This window comes from Nicotiana tabacum, chromosome 2 (assembly GCF_000715075.1).
Source record: "Nicotiana tabacum cultivar K326 chromosome 2, ASM71507v2, whole genome shotgun sequence".
In the NCBI taxonomy this organism is placed as follows: domain Eukaryota; kingdom Viridiplantae; phylum Streptophyta; class Magnoliopsida; order Solanales; family Solanaceae; genus Nicotiana; species Nicotiana tabacum.
The window spans coordinates 41,875,530-41,891,290 of NC_134081.1; the positions used below are offsets into that span (position 1 = coordinate 41,875,530).

Consider the following 15,761-nt stretch of genomic DNA (forward strand, 5'->3'; position numbering starts at 1 on the left):
CATAAGAGAATCAATTAAAGCGAACCACAATGATTATATACGGACAATAACTGATAAAAATAAGGAAGAACAAACAACAAGAAGTGTTCCTACCAAATCTCTTTGCAACATGATATAAACAACAAGAATCACAACAAGGTACCACCTCGTGTACAATAAGAATCACCACCGAGATACCGCCTCGAGTATATATCAAGAATCACAATTGAGGTAGGTAGCTTTAGATTCGAATTTTGTTCATGTACATTTCAAACATATGTTATAATTATATCAATTCGATTTTGTAAATCTAAGTCTTAATGGCTCATGACTTGTACTACCAGTCCTTGAGTTGTTGAATAAAAGTTCAGTTATTCCATCATTTGTTTCTCATTAATCTTATTTGGATTGTGTTATTGTTAAGTGGCTTACCTAGCGGCACTACAAGAATTATGGTTTTCGGTGGCAACCTTTTGTGGCGACGAAAAAAGTTGCCACAATATTAAGGGTTTTAGTGGCGACCTAGATAGTTGCCACATTAAGTAACATATTAGTGGCAATAAAAAAAGATCCGCCACAAATAGGTGTAACTAAAGTCAAAATTTTTCCTCACTTAAAAAATAAAATTTAGCTAAAAGATTCGTTTGTGGCGACTGATGAATTGTCACCACTAATATGAGGTTGTTGTAGCGACTTGGAAGCCGCCCCTAGATATACCCATCTATTGTGGCAGCGAAGTCGCCACTAATAATTTTGATTTTAAAATGAAAGATTACAAAAACAAACCCTAGACAAACGAGAAAAAACACCCCCAAAATCATTTTCTACAATACACTTCTCAACAAAGTTCCATCGGCTGCGAAATTCTGGATCCTCTATCCCTTTGCTGTGACCGGCAAACTCATCGACAATTCCTTTACCGGTAAATATTTCCGTCGGTTCTTCTCTCTCTATCGCTCTCTTCCCTTTTAGATTTCTTACCTTTGTCTCTGTTTTAACTGTGAATCTTAGTTCGTGCAAATATAAATAAGTTCTTCTATTCTGTTTCTTCTTTGCCTTCTTATATCTTGAAGTCTTTCAACTCTATAGGGAAAAAAACCCCTTTCTAAAAGTTTTTGCTATTTTCTTAACCTAAATAAAAATGGCGAGAGAGGGACTAGATGAAAATTGGAAGGAGTAATTGACAATTATGGAGTACAATTAAGATATTTCACCCTCGGTATGAGACGATATTTTCTTGGCAAAGCATGAGAATATTTTATCAATATTTTCTTGACAAAGAATGTGGACAAGTGTCCTTTCTATGATACTTTCCGAAAAAATGGAGTTCCTCTCAATTTATTGCTTGTAGCTGATGATTTTGCATCTTAATTTTTGGGAGTAGGTTGGTGGTATTAGATCTCACTATCTGTTAAATAAACTGGAGATCTCTATTTTGATTGCTAAAGTAAATTACAATATTTTGTATTGGAACATAAATTGGTTTCTGCTTAAATTGAAATGGCTTACTAGAGAAGGGTGATGCTTAATTGAAATTGTTGTTGGTTCATTGTGCCCTATAACAGATCCTCATTTGGATGTGCATATAGTGTTTCCAATTATTCATGTCGTAAAATATTAAAAATTCTACACGCATGAAAATATTTTCCTAATGTTCAGTTATACGGACCATCGGTGATGATTGCCGAGTTTAAGCAGATAGTACCTGATTTTAAGAAGCAAATGCTGATATCATCAGCATTTACTGTAAGCAATCTTCCACCATTAAATTATATTATAGAATAAATTAGAAAATGCCTTGGTTTGTTTGAAGCTCCCTTTATTACAATTGGTGTTGACTTCTGTTCACTTTTTATTAAAATTTGAACTTGAAATCTGGTAAATCAAGCAATATTTAATTATAGATGTGATTCATTTCAGATAGGAAAGAAATTATTGCCAAATATTGAAATCTTGTATCTACATTCCATGAAACAATAGTCAATATGTATAATCAACTAAAGATAAGATAATTTCTTTATTTTTGTTTTATTCTTTTTAATAGTCTACAGAATTTGAAACTTTGTCTGGCAAATCGTATGTTCAACCTTGCTTTTGTTCTTCTAGTTGGTGGGTTTATTAAATTTTGTGCTAGCTCTTAGTCTATTGTATTTGGGTGGAGATGCACTTTAATTTTTTTTGCCTCTTCCATGAGTGTTTTCCTTTTCATATGCTTGACAAAGTACAAATTTTTAACACAAAGTTACTCCTTGATTTGAATATCTTGGCATAAGTTTATGATTTGAGAGAGATTGATATGCAGTTAAAGCTATTTTAAAAATGTACAACTGTAAATTTATTTTGCACAGTTAAGAAATGGAAGGGCAGATGCCATGTGATAACAGTTCTAGGTCATTATCAAAATTATGATTTTTGACTTTGTCTCAAGTAAAAGATGACATTTTGTTGGTAACATACCAAAATATAATTTTTCTCTTTGTCCTAAGTGTATTAAGCCTTTCATTAAATAGAAATTGAAATTTTCCTTTCCTTACGACATAGTTAAGACTTTTCATGTTTTTAACGACTTAGACGAGTTTTGAGATAGGTTGACATGTGATTTCCTTCCTTTCCTTCTGATTTTTATTAATTACCATTTCCTTATGACATGTGACATAGGAAATTCAACCATTTTCTTCTTGTATCTTGTAGTTAGTTATAGAAAAGTTGTTAGGCCAGGAGGAGTGCCTATATGAACTGACTATGTCAATGCAATATAAGTTGCATATGCCTTATTATCTACTCTGAGCTCATGTTTGCTTATGACCTTTTTTCCTTACATATTTAAATAGAAGGATAAATCATATCACAACTAATGCTATTTGGCATGATTTCCGATCTTAAACCAAAGAGAAAATACTACTCTAGTAGATTTCACTTTTTTATGCAAAATCCTTATTACAGAGAAGTACTTAACAAACCAGATTCATAGGAAAACATCTTGGGAAGTTACTGGTATATGCTATTTTTTTCTTTAGTATCAAAATCTGTTAATAAAATTATTTTCGTTCACTGAACACCAGATATGTTTCAGTAAGTTTCATAATACACAGTAAAATTTAGCTTAAATTTCTCGCTTACTCTGTTGTTGATCACCATATAAAGGTTCCATTGCTGACAAGATAGCATAGTGTGAGTTTATAGCTTGAGATAAGAACTAGAAGGAAAATGTAATTAATGTTCCTTCTACTAGATATAACTGAATATGTGTCTGGATCTTTTGGCTGCACAGACAATTTTACGTTCAAAACTTAATATTACTCATTCCATTAGGCTTACAATGAAAATTCAATCAAACTTGAAAAAGTCTTTTACACCTTCGGGAAAGCATACCGGAAGACCCAACTTTCGCTTAAAATGCCAGTTTGGATGAGTGTGAATTTTTTGAAAGACATTCACTTGCCATGGTTCTCTCTGATTGTAGTAGACCTTTCCTTTTCATATGCTTTCCTTTAGTACTTGGCTTAAGATCAACTCTTTTTTGTATGCATGCATATATTACTGTTATTCTTTATTTTTTTAATAGCAAGGAGATAGTACTTCAACAAAATTAAGTTGCTCAAGGAGTAGCCTGAAGACATTAGAGTAACTTGAAGATATTGGAATAGTTTGAAGACGTATTCCTTTGGGTTTGTTTCTTAAAATAGCGAAGGATAAGGTTATTCAATAAGTAGGAGTTCGAACACATTTGATGTTATTTTTTCCATGTGTATGTGCAGTGACAGTGTATTATAGAGCGTAATGTACTTTGTTGCAGACTATTTGGTAATGAAAAGTTTCTATACAGTTTTATTTAAGAGTATCCATGGTGTTCATTATAATGATAATGCTATTGGTAAATTAGCAAGAATACTATTGGCTATTGCATTATTATTATTTTTGTAAAAACAAAGAGGCTTTAGTGGCGACTCTAGCTACCACAAAAAGAAAATCCTACTGTGGCAACAAGAAAAATGCTACTGAATGTCATTTATAGCGACTACAGTCGCCACTATATGTCACTATTTAGTAACGACCCGCCTAAATTAAATTTTGTGAAACATGTTTTTGAGGCCACCTCAGTCTCTACAAAATGTGTAGTATTTGTGGCGACTCTCTAGAGTTGCCACAATAAACGTTCAATAACGGTAGTGCTTGGAGCGAGCCCATAGTCGCTGCTAAAAACTAGTGGCGACTTTCTTACCATTTGTGGCGACATTAGCTGCCGCAAAAAGGCCGATTTCTTGTAGTACGGGGCGGGTTAGGTGCCATCACGACTAGTTTGATTTTGGGTCGTGACAGAAATTGATTATGGAATTGAGAATAAATTATATATTTTAGTTCATGAGATCATGGGTAAAAATTATCTTCGAACATTTTCGGAATCCGGGCACGTGGGCCGGAGCCTCGGTGATGATTATTATGTACATTCTGAATTGAGTTGGAAAATTACTCTAATAGATGAATTATGAACTTTTGAGCATATATTGATTAGTTTGTACGACTTTTGATTAGTTTCGGATTGCTCAACGTCGTTTGGGGATTTCTAGTGAGGTTTAAGAGTCGGGTAGTGAGTTTGGAAGAGAGGTAAGTCTATTGCCTAATCTTTTAAGAGGGAATCATCCCCATGAGTGTATTAATCGTTGTGTGCTACTTGTTGTGGGAGCTACGTACTCACAAGGTGACAAGAGTTTATACGTAGCTAGATTCATGCTTATGTTCGGGTAGACTTAGATTCACATCATGCTTTAAATGTACTATTTGGATTAATCTTGTTTGTTTGATTTTTTTAATTTACGACTGAGATTGAGACTAGAATAAAATTAATGATCAAGCCTCTTACCTTGGAAATTGTGAAATATTAATGAATGATAGTTCCGTGTCTTCACGACTCGCATGTATTTTCGCGAGTGAGAGAGTTTCTCTATTCTTATGGGATCGGGCCGTTCGCCTCGGCAGTGTTATAAGTTATTCTTATGGGATCGGGCCATTTGGCTCGGCAGAATTATGTAACATTATTCTAATAGGATCGGACCATTCGCCTCGGCGGTGTTATGTAACACTATTCTTAGGAGATCGGGCCATTCACCTCGGCAGTATTGTGTAACACTATTCTTATGGGATCGGGTCGTTCACCTCGGCATACTTGTGTGTGACACTTGGGATTGATTTGGTATTGATATCAGTTGATTTTGTTCCTTCGGGTCTAGTTAGGACATCTTAGTGATTTTGTAAGGATCCATGTTGGAAATTTATTATTAAAGTTTATCTGTTTCGTTGTTACTTGTTGCATTTCATACCTGTCTATTTTATATATTTTTATTATTTTGACCACTAGTAAGTGTCAAGTCGACTCATCATCACTACTTCTTCGAGGTTATACTAGATACTTACCGGGTATGCGTTGATTTACGTATTCATGCTACACTTCTGCACTGATTGTGCAGGTACTGATTCAGGTACTTCCAGTGGTCACACGAGCGCGTAAACGCATCAGGGAGACTTAGTGGTGAGCTGCCTTCCATACATCAATCTGCAGCACTCGGAGTCTTCCTCTATCTTATTCACTGTTTCTGTCTATTTCATTTCATACAATAGCTATAGTAGTTATGTATATTCCCTATATTGCTCATGCACTTGTGACATCGGGTTTTGGGGGCTTCTATTGGACTTTCACAGTTGTACTTATTGTTACTATCACTTTACTTTATGTACTATTCGTACCCGTTATTTTTGTAAAGTAGTGCTTATGTTTCTATGAGTTTTATGTTTAATTTATATTTATTTAAATGAAATTTTCTAAGTTTAAAGGGTAAAATGGATAACTAAATTGGAGGTTCACTGTTGGCTTGCCTAACCATATTGTTGGTAGCCATCGTGACCTATTATGGGATTTGGGTCATGACAATTAAATACCAATGCCTTGAAGATTATTTCAAGCTATAAATAGATCCTTTTTAATTTACAGACCTTTTGTTCTTGGCCTTTAACAATGAAGCCTACAAGTTATTCCATGTAGATTTTCTCATTTAGTTCTCCATTGAGAAAACTGTCTTCATGTCCATTTGGTTTAATTCAAAAGCTAAATGTGCAACAATAGCCAGAAGTAAGCGAATTGAGGTAAACTTCACAACGGGTGAAATGGTTTCCTCATAATCTATTCCAGCTTCTTGAGTAAAGCATTTTGCCACCAATCGTGTCTTGTATCTTTCTATTGACCCATCCGTTTTGCATTTAACTTTGAGAACCAATTTGTTCCCAATGGCTCTTTGCCCAGGTGGAAGGTCAAACACATCCAAACTTTATTGGTTTTCATGGGCTAATTCATTTTTTATTGCTTTCATTCGCTCATCTTTTGCAGGGCCCATAAAGCCTCAGTCATAGACTTTGGATCATCCTTTTATGTGCGAGATACCAAGAAAACGTAATCTTCAACTTCATAAGTATGTTTGGATATATTTTTTCTGGTACTCTTTCGTAGTTAAAATTCAGTTTCGTCAGAAGGATTTTGGGATTGCGAATTACCACTACCACTCGGATCAAGAACAAGATCTTGATCAATTTGATTATCAACTGTGTCAAAGACACTTGCTGACTATTTGATTTCAACATTTCATAAATGTCACGACCCAAAATCCAACTAGTCATGATGGCGCCTAACCCAACCCACTAGGTAAGCCAAATAACATTCAACACAACTCAAGTGAGAGTAATAGGAGTCAATGGGTAAAAAATAACTGAATTTCTATACAAGATCCCAAGGATTGGTAATATAAATCATGAGCTTCTAAGACTTAGATTTACAAAGATAGTATAAAATAAATACAACATCTCTTTGAAATGTATATAACAAATTACAAATCTAACTCTACCAAGGATAAATGGTAGCTATATCTGGAAAGTAAGTACGTTTTTAATGCCAGCTCCCGCCATATGAAGCAACATCAACTCCAGGATCTGCACGCAAGGTGCAAAAGTGTAGTATGAGTACAACCGACCCCATGTACACAATAAGTATCATAACTAACCTCAGCGAGGTAATAGAAGCAAGAATTATAAATGATACTCGCCAATGACCCGTACACTTCATAATTTCCAACAAGTACGGAATAATAATATGAACGAATCATAAAATTTCATATAAGATCACCTTGGAGCACAAAATATCTTTAACATACTCTGCTTAGTCAACAATCCAATATATAAGGAAGATATAAAATTATTCAGATAAACAGCCAAGGAGTATTGCAAATAAAGAAGAAGTGCAATAATCATATATCAATCTGTTGCACCGCGCAACCTGATCGAAATAGAAATCACATCATGGCTCTCAGGCCCACATCCGAATCTCAGTAATCAAACATAACAAGTAACCAGCTCTCCTAGAGCTCACATTAACCAAAAACCCTCCGGTTTCTCACAATCCGCGTGTACACAATCAAGAGAGAAACATGAGAGGGTGAACCTAGGGGGATGGATCCGTATCCACACGCTGCACAGACAACTCATGTGCTGCACGGATAACTCGTATGCTAATAATATCAATCGAATGGACAATTCACATGCTTGATGGATAACTCACGTGCCAATAATATCAATATCTAGATCCGTACAGATAACTCACATGCTAATAATCACAATCCATCCAGCGTGGTCACATGCTCAATATCACAATCCGCCAGCGTGGTCACAAGCACAATATTACAATCTGCTCGGTATGATCACATGCACAATATCACAATCCGTCCGGCTTAGTCATAGGCACAATATCAAAATTCATCCAGCGTGGTCACAAACTACCAGTCCAAACCATATCACACATAAAGTAGATATACAAGAATACATGTACATGATCAAAGAACATCAAATTTCATAATCCTGGACTAGTACAAGTGACATGCTAAGGTGTATGCATGTGCAAGTGTGATACCATAGCTCAAAACAGGTGAATACATCACAAAATAGCAGCTATCGGGCTAAATCAGGAGATTAACCTCTATGCAACCTCAAATAGCTCACAATATGGGGTACAAATAAGAGATACATCACATTATGAGGCTTATCACTCAACTCAAGGCATGTCATAGCCTAAGCACTACCCCGAGCATAGATAAATACCCCGGTGCTCGCAATGGGCTCAACCCCCATACATATGCACACCCATAGCACGTAGCTATCACAAATAACTGAGGCAACTAGTGCCTCAACCAAGTTTAGATAGGATACTTACCTCAAGCAAGCCAAATCAAATACCAAGCAAGGCAAACAATACTGTAGAAATGCCATCCCGCGTAAATCGACCTTCGAACGGCTCGAAACTAGCCAAAAGCAACTCAAATCATCAAATAATACTAAGGGAAACAAACCCAAACGAATAAGGTCGAATCATTAATCAAATACTCAAAGTCAACCAAAAGGTCAACCTGGGCCCGTACCTCAAAATCCGACAAAACTCACAAATTCTGACAACCCATTTGAATACGAATCCAACTATACTAATTTCACTCAAATTTGATTTCGAATCAATGTTCAAAACCCAATCATTCGCTTTAGTAAAATTTATGCAAAAACCACCAATTTCTCTTTTAGAATCATCAATCACATGCCAATATAGAAGATGGAATCATGGAATATAATCGAAACCGAGTCAAAAATACTTACCCAAATCCATGTGCTGAAAACCCTCTCCATAATCGCCCAAATCCGAGCTCCATAACTCAAAATGTGATAAAATGAATAAACTCCCGAAATATATACAATCTACTTAGGCATTTCCGCATTTGCGGACCTGCAGCCGCTTCTGCGAAAACCACTAAATGGCCGACCTCTCACACCTGGAGACATTCTTCCGCTTTTGTGCAATCGCAAGCGCGAGGCAAAACCCATATTTTCACCCGTAGTTGCGCCCACAATTCCGCATATGCGAAGATCCCAAGCTGAGCCCTGTTTCACTTTCGCGAGAACAAACCCGCATTTGCGGATAGCTCCCCTCCAGCATTCATCATAGCTGAGACCATATTTTCGCTTGTGTGACCCGCATCTGCGGATAGCTCCCCTCCAGCTTTCATTATATATTATGACTTGCATGAATGGTTAGTTTCAGTTTTCGAACGGTTCGGTATTGATTTGGAAGAATGATTCTCATTTTAGAAGCTTTAAGTTGGAAGAGTTGACCAAGGTTTGACTTTCAGATAAACGGACTTGATTTATTCCAATAAGTTTGTATGATGATTTTGGACATGTCCACAAAGTTTGGTTAAATTTCGATAAGTTTTAGATAAGTTTGGGTTGTATGGTGATTGTTTTCGATTTCGACATCGATTTGAGCATAAAGGTTATCATATTGAGCAAACGGCCTTTGATTCATATTTTGACTAAATTATTATATCTGTATCGTAATTTTAGAATCATAACAACTGAAATCATCAAGTTTCAACATCGTATGAGGAATGTATGGCCATTTAAAAATCTGCACTATTTCAAAATATTGAAACTAACATATCTCCTTCATTATAAGATCAAATGGAGTGATTCAAAAGCTTAACTTGACTGGAATTTCATGAGAAATCCATTGGAGGCATCAGAAAGTGAGTTTTGAGATCGTTTGGCTCAAGAAACGAGGTAGAATAGCTGGATATTTTTTTGCTATTAATGTTATGAGAGTTTTTCTCATCTTGAAAGTTTGGGATTGGGAGAATTCAAGGATGTTCTTCACGCTTCTTCCATGGGGTAAGGTCCAAAATAATAACCTCAGCATTTCTCTTTGATTCATTCCCTTGGTTTAAGCTTTAATCCATGATTTTAATTGAAAACCCATTTAATTCTTTGAATCAAGACCTAGGGTAATGTCCTAAATTTTAAAAATTAAAAATGAGTTAGACACGATTCCTTTTGGGGTTTTGTTCTCCTATATTAGGAGAACAACATACTCGAATTTGGCGAGTTTTGGAGGAGTATTTTGAGAGATATGAGACCCAACTAGTGTGGGTTGGACATTTGGGTTATGAACACCCAAGAGCGATATTTTGGAGAATTGGTTGAGCTATCGGACGCCGATTGAGTCGGTTTTTGTTCGTGTGAGATTGTATTGGTTTGAGCTTTGCTCGGGTAAGCTTGGATTCGGAATCTAAGGCTGGTCCGTCTTTGACTTTTGTTGACTTTTTGGGGAAAATATAAAGGTTGAGTCGGTTTTTGTTCGTGTGAGCTTGTATTGGTTCGAGCTTTGCTCGGGTAAGCTTGGATTCGGAATCCAAGGCAAGTTCGTCATTGATTTTTGTTGACTTTTTTGGGAAAATATAAAGATTGTACCTTTATTTATAGTAATTAGTTTCTCTTGCATTGTTTGATATTATTAAGTCATTTTTGGTTAGATTTGAGCCGTGCGGAGACAAATTTTAGCGGAAAGGCTATTTCGGAGGGTTGAGTTGGCCTAGTTGAGGTAAGTATCTTGCCTAACTTTATGTGGGGGAAACTACCCCTTAAGATTTGGGTTGATTGTGCTATTTATGTTATGTAAAAGCCATGTATGCAAGGTGACAAGTGAGTACACGGGCTATATATGGTATTTGACCGGTTTAAATTATTTAGACTCTTTCCATGCCTTTAATTGAATTGTCATAACATGTTATATCTCTCATTGTTAATCTACTCTTACATGCTCTATTTGACTTTGTTAGCACTTGTTCTACCTATTACTTGTTATTTTGCTCTTATATGCTTGTCACAACCCAAACTAACCCCCGTCGTGATGGCGCCTATCATGGAACTAGGCAAGCCGACTCATTTCCAAAAAAAATGATATTTTTATTTTAAAGATAATTTCAATGTTATTTAACATAAAAACCTTCGTAAAGCAGTTCCAATCAAATTAAAAGTGCGGAATGAAAAGCCCGACATCGGGGTGTCACTAGTCATGAGCATCTACTACAAACTGTCTAACGATATCAAGGCTAACTCAGCCTGAAAAATAACTAAATACAACTAGAGGAAGATAAGAGGGAGAAGAGCAGGGGCTGCGATTGCCAAACAACTACCTTGCTATCTCCAAGAAAATTTGCAACCAGAACACTCAATAACCACTACCGTGTCCAACTACACCTGAATCTGTACACAAGGTGCAGGAAGTAACGTGAGTACGCCAACTCAGTAAATAATAATAATAAATAAAGGCTGAGCAGTAGTGACGAGCAATAATGCGTATAACGTTCATATCAGGAAATCTCAGTAAAATACCACATGCTTTTAAAAATAATCAGGATTTGAATCAAACTTCTCGTTTAAACCCAGTTCCAGTAAAAATCATTTAATGATGTTTTTCAACAGTTTTCAAACAGAGAGAAATGCAAAGGTGAGAACAAATGATGAAATCATAAACAGCCCCTCGGGCAAAACATCACTCATATATAGCCCCTCGGGCAAACCTCACAGTCACCCGTGCCACTCGGGCATACCTCATAATCACTCTTTCCACTCGGGCATGCCTCATAATAACTCTTGCCACTCGGGCATACCTCACAATAACTCATGCCTCCCAGTCACTCAGCATTCGGCACTCAGCACTCGCATTCAGTAGGTACCAGCGCTCACTGGGGATGTGTAGAGACTCCGGAGGGGCTCCTTCAGCCCAAGCGCTATAATCTGCACGGACAACTCACGTACTGCACGGACAACTCACGTGCTATAATAATAAAGTATGCTGCAGGCGGGCAGCCCCGATCCACACTCACCCTCACAAATCAGGCCCTCGGCCTCACTCAGTCATAAACCTCTCAAGCCACTCGGGCATTTAAGTAAAATAGGGCATTCGGCCCAAAATATTTATATGCATCAAAATAGAGTCATAAAATTGAGTTATGCGGTAAACAAGTATAAACATGATTGAGTATAGATTTTCAATCTAAAACAATGAGTGTATAGTAAGAAACAACCCCTAAGGGTCCAAACAGCACTGGCGCAAGGCCCAAACATGGCATTCGACCCAATTTACATAAACTCTTTCTAAAACATATGAGTATCATATAGTTTTAACAAAATATGCAACTTTACCATTATTACGGGACAGACCAAGTCACCAATTCCCAACGGTGCATGCCCACATGGTCGTCACCTAGTATGCGCGTTACCTCAAAGTAGTAAAATGATGCGAAATTCGGGGTTTCATACCCTCAGGACTAGATTTACAATCGTTACTTACCTCAAGCCATGAAATTCTTATTCTGCAATGTCCTTTCCTAGTGAATTGGTCTCCAAACGCCTCGAATCTGGTCATAAATAATTCTTTTCAGTCAATAAAATTCATTGGAATTAATCCCATAAGAAAATAATGATTTTCCATAAAAATCCAAAAATTAGCTCAAAAATCGTGCCTCGAAATTCGACGAAAGTTACAAAAATCCGGAAGCTCATTCAACCACGAGTCTAACCATACCAATTTTACTAAATTCCGACCCCAACTCGACCCTCAAATCTTCAATTTAAACCAAGTGGATTTTCAAATTTTCCCAACTCAATTCACCAATTAAATGATAAAAATAACTATGGATTCGGGTAATTTAACCAATATTGAGTTAAGAACACTTACCCCGTTGTTTCCTCTGAAAATCATCCAAAATCGCCTCAAATCCGAGCTCCAAATCGTCAAATACTGAAAATGGGACGAAGTCCCATTTTTAGAACTTAAACTCATTGCCCAGACTTTTCTTCTTCGCGAATGCGGTCAGTGCCTCGCGTTCGCGAAGCACAAAATAGCTCTCGTCCAAATTCCTCCTTCGCAAATGCGGCAACACCCTCGCGTTCGCGAAGCACAAAATGCCTCTGCCTCAATGCCTTCTACGCGAATGCGTCCAACACATCGCGAACGCGTCCAACACATCACGAACGCAATGCTTCGTTTCCCCCTCACTACGCGAACGCGACACCCCCTACGTGAATGCGTAGACCAATTGCCTGGGGTCCTCGGCTGCTTCCTCTCTTCTTTGCGAATGCGTAACACCTCTTGCGTTCGTGATTTACACCCAGTCCACCCTTCGCGAACGCGTTCTTCTTTTCGCGAATGCGAGGCTCCACTCGCGAACGCGATGAAGGAAACCAGACGGTGCATCAGAAAAATTCCAGCAGAGTTCCAAGTCCATAATCTAACCCGTTAACCATCCGAAACTCACCCGAGCCCCTTGGGACCTCAACCAAATATACCAACAAGTCCTAAAACATCATACGGACTTAGTCTAACTCTCAAATCACCTCAAACAATGCTAAAACCATGAATTACACCCCAATTCAAGCCTAATGAACTTTGAAATTTCTAATTTCTACAAACGACTCCGGAACCTATCAAATCACGTTCGATTGACCTCAAATTTTGCACACAAGTCATAAATGACATAACAGAGGTATTCCAACTTTCAGAATCGGATTCCAACCCCGATATCAAAAAGTCAACCCCCGGTCAAACTTCTCAAAAATTAAACTTTCCGCATTTCAAGCCTAATTCCTCTATGGACCTCCAAATAATATTCCGAACACGCTCCTAAGCCCAAAATCACCATACGGAGCTATTGAAATTATCAGAATTCAAATCCGAGATCGTTTACACATAGGTCCACATCCGGTCCACTTTTCTAACTTAATTTTTCAATTATGAGACTAAGTGTCTCATTTCACTCCGAGTTCCTTCCGGACCAGAAACATCTAACCCGATATAACATAATATAGCTGAATAACACAAAAAGAAGTAGAAATGGAGAAAATGGGGCTATAACTCTCGAAACGACCGGTCGGGTCGTTACATCCTCCCACTCTTAAACATCCGTTCGTCCTCGAACAGGTCTAGAAACACACTTGGAGTCTCGAATAGGCGTGGATATCTGCTCCGCATCTCCCGCTCGGTCTCCCAGGTGGCCTCCTCCACAGGCTGACCTCTCCATTGCACCTTCACTGAAGCTATATCCTTTGACCTCAACTTTCGAACCTGCCGATCCAAAATAGCCACCGGCTCCACATCATAAGTCATATCACCCTTCAACTGATCCGTGCTGAAATCCAAAACATGGGATGGATCTCCAATATACTTCTGGAGCATGGAAACATAAAACATTGGATGCACACTCGACAAGCTGGGTGGAAAGTCAAGCTTATAAGCCACCTCCCCAATCCTCTGAAGCACCTAAAAAGGCCCAATGAACCGGGGGCTCAACTTGCCCCTCTTCCCAAACCTCATAACACCCTTCATGGGTGATACCTTCAGCAAAACCTTCTCCCCAACCATAAAAGACACATCACGGGCCTTCCTATCCGTGTAGCTCTTCTGCCTAGACTGCACCGTGCAAAGCCGCTCCTGAATCAATTTCACCTTATCTAATGTGTCCTGGACCAAGTCTGTACCTAAGATCCTAGCCTTACCCGGCTCAAACCATCCAACCGGAGATCTACACCTCCTCCCATATTAAGCTTCATATGGAGCCGTCTGAATACTCGAATGATAACTATTGTTATATGCAAACTCCGCGAGTGGCAGAAACTGGTCCCATGAACCCCCAAAGTCAATGACACAAGCACGCAACATATCCTCCAATATATGAATAGTGCGCTCAAACTGCCCGTCCATCTGAGGGTGAAAAGCTATGCTCAACTCAACCTGAGTACCTAACTCTCGCTGCACGGCCCTCCAAAACTGCGATGTGAACTGAGTACCCCTATTTAAAATGATGGAAACTGGGACACGATGCAGGCGAACGATCTCTCGGATGTAAATCTTAGCCAACCGCTCTGAAGAGTAAGTAGTACCAACTGGAATAAAGTGCGCGGACTTGGTCAACCGATCCACAATAACCCAAATAGCATCGAACCTCCTCAAAGTCTATGGGAGCCCAACTATAAAGTCCATGGTGATCCGCTCCCACTTCCACTATGGGATCTCTAATCTCTGAAGCAAGCCACCCTGTCTCTGATGCTCATACTTAACCTACTGACAGTTGAGGCACCGAGCCACAAACCCAACTATATCCTTCTTCATCTGTCTCCACCAATAGTGCTGCCTCAAATCCTGGTACATCTTCGCGGCACCCGGATGGAAGGAATACAGCGAGTTGTGGGCCTCCTCAAGAATCAACTCTCGAAGCCCATCTACATTAGGCACACATATCTGGCCCATCTACTGACGCTCCCTGATACGGTCATAAAGAGAAGACCTGGAGACCACACAAGCCAATACCCGACTAGGCTCCGAAATATCCAATCTGACAAGCTGGCCTGCTAAGGCTTGAACATCCAATGCCAAAGGTCTCTCTGCTGCTGGAAGATATGGTAAACTCCCCAAACTCTCTGCCCGGCGACTCAAAGCATCGGCCACCACATTGGCCTTCCCCGGATGGTACAAAATAGTGATATCATAGTCTTTAAGAAGCTCCAACCATCTCCGCTAACACAAATTAAGATCCTTCTGCTTTAACAGATACTGCAGACTCTGGTGATTAGTATAGATCTCACAATGAACCCTATACAAATAATGATGCCAAATCTTCAAGGCGTGAACAATGGCTGCTAACTCAAAATCATGGACATGATAGTTCTTCTCATGGGTCTTCAACTGGCACGAGGAATAGGAAATCACCATACCCTCCTGCATCAAAACACAACCAATGCCTATCCTCGAGGAATCACAATACACGATGTAAGAACCTGAAGTTGATGGAAGAACTAACACTGGAGCTGTGGTCAAAGCAGTCTTGAGCTTCTGAAAGCTCTCCTCACACTCATCCGACCACCTG

At 38.6% G+C, this 15,761-nt stretch overlaps 1 long non-coding RNA gene across 1 annotated transcript; it reads left to right on the plus strand.

The window, feature by feature from the left end:
* The first annotated feature begins 641 nt into the window (after positions 1-641).
* LOC107785727 (uncharacterized) lies at positions 642-3,818 on the plus strand. The gene is made up of 2 exons (XR_001647950.2): positions 642-901; positions 1,639-3,818. It is a non-coding gene; the product is annotated as an uncharacterized LOC107785727 (long non-coding RNA).
* Positions 3,819-15,761: the final 11,943 nt, after the last annotated feature.